Source organism: Phytophthora infestans, genomic scaffold (genome assembly GCF_000142945.1).
Source record: "Phytophthora infestans T30-4 supercont1.34 genomic scaffold, whole genome shotgun sequence".
Taxonomy (NCBI): Eukaryota; Oomycota; class Peronosporomycetes; order Peronosporales; family Peronosporaceae; genus Phytophthora; species Phytophthora infestans.
This window is the reverse complement of record NW_003303725.1, coordinates 340,266-342,745: the sequence shown is the minus strand read 5'-3', so window position 1 is coordinate 342,745 and position 2,480 is coordinate 340,266.

The following is a 2,480-nucleotide window of genomic DNA, read 5'->3' as shown; positions in this document are numbered from 1 at the left end:
CACTTTCTGATGGCTTTTAGCTCTGCGACGTTGAATCAGCGTTGTCGCCATATCTACCGCCTGAGCTGCAAATAATTCGGGGATTGAAAGAGAACATGGTTATTGTAGTCGCGTGATAATTTCCTTAAACTCAGAATCCGAAATTAGACGGCTGCTGTACATATCCACTGAGAGACTCTTAAGCTGTTTGATAATTGAAGGATTATCATTGCCTAATTCAAGCTCTCCTTTCAGCTTGTCATATTCAGCTCTTAGAGAGTCTAACGGATCCTCGAGGTGGTCATGGAAGTTATACTGAAGATGTGTAATCGCAAGGATCTCTTTGAACAGTTTTCTATCATCGATACTGAGCTTGTCATATGAAGCTTGATCGATATGATTTTTATACACAAGAGTTCGGATCATTGATTGTAGACTATCACTGATTTGACATTTGGGTCCGCATTTGCGGCGATTAGGCTGAATAATGACAAGGGTTTTGTTATCAAGGTCAGGAATTCGGATATACTTGCTTCCGAGCTGACGTTATACATAAGCTGAAGGTGTAGCTAAGCCTTGAATCTCATTGAGGTTGTATGTACGACCGCGTCGTACGACACCTTCGAGTGGAGCAACACCGGCTCCTCTTAACCCACGACCCTGAAGATTCCTCTTAACCGCTGACCCCACTCGATCAACCATGTTATTCACAGTTTGGCGAACCGTGCGCTCGTCTTGTCGATCACTGAATTGATCAACCTCGGTGTAGTTTTTAGCATCGGAGTAGCTTTTAGCCTTGATTTGATAGACAGCCTTGGTCGCTTTCATGGCAGCGGTTGCCGCCTTCAACGCTGATCTTGCGGATTTGAGTTCTACCCTTTAATGGTGTCCCTCTTCCCCCCCCACCTAAATTTCTCCCCGAAACTTCCCCATATCTTTGGAAGGCGGCTTCTGACTCATCGTGGAGTTTTTGCAAAGTGTCATCGCGATATTGAGTACCCTCTGAGGATTTGATTCGAGCTGATGTATCTGTCGATTTTGTATTGTCGAGGATCGCTCGATTCAATAGCTGAAGATAAGCTTCGAGATTTTTTTCAATGCTGGATCATCATTCTCATAGACGCATCGCTCTATGTCTTCAAACCCCGGTCATCAGGCTATTGAAAGTATCCATCCATCTAATGGTTTTCATAAGATCGTTGAAAACCTTGCCAGAAACCGCTTTGTTTTCGTGGTTTCTAATGTAAAATGGTTTTGCTGCGGTAGGCTCACTAAAGTAGTAATTTTGATTAGCTTTCACACCACTTTTGGTATCTACTATTGGTTTCAGTCTAAAGGGAATTCGAACTCCTTCAGATGCTATTTTGCTGTAACCATGAGAATCTTCTTCGCATCGTTATCAGCATTAGTTAGAGAACTATTCATATCTTCATCAATTCCAAGCTTAATTCTATGCCGAGCCTCACCATCGCGTGGCTCAAAGGCTTTTGCAAGTTTGGTGGTGTCTTCATTAGTAAATAGATCGATATCGCCACGATCTTTGACTAAATCAATAAATTTTTGGAATGTAGATCTTCAATCGACGTTCTTAGTAATCGCTGGCTTGACTCTTTCACTATCAATACCAAATACACTAATTGATGAACCATCAATCCACATGCATCCAGTTCTATCCACCTGAGATGTTTTACTCATGCTCTTGAGGATAGGAATGATTTTCTTTTTCAAACCAGCCGACTCAAGCACTGCTTTATTCTTAAAAATAGACCAAAGCAATCGATTCCTACTATCAACTTGATCTAATGAGGTTGACGTCGATGTGTCAAACTCGAAGCTGTCTTCAAGACGTTGTCTTGAACGGAATGCATCATCACCTTCACTTAAATCGGCGATTTTTCGTTTTCTCGTCAGTGAAACGTGATAAAGAGGGTCTTCAAGTCTCATATAACTGCTCTCATCGATTGATTTACTTTCGCCATCATACCAGATGTCCCTAATCTTCTCCTCTGTAGCCACCCAGTCAATCGATTAATAAGTCTTACTCTTTCTACCCGTTTTGGCTGCAATTAATGACCCCTTTTCACCAAGAAAGTATCTATTGTCATCCTTATCGGTTTTACTCTTAATTGGCTTAGTTCGAAGCGCTACCCAATTAGGATTGGCGGTAAACAATTTCTTAATCCTTGATCGCGCCTCCACTTGATCTTCGGTATCCATGTTTTTCATGCTTTTCATGTTTGTTTCAGCATCTAACATTCTTGGAGCATTGTCGATTCCAACATCAGCTGTTTGCTGTGTGTTATCGATACCAACATCAGATGTTTGAGGTCTCGCTTGAATATTTCTATCAGTTTGATTAACACGATCAGTATTAATTGAGCTATCTACCATCTGCACGCCGCTATCAACTCCAACATCGATCATCACAGGGCGAACATTTGGAGTTGAGCTGTCGCTCCGACGTGAGGCGGAGCGGGGTGTTGAGACCTCAGGGTTTGTTT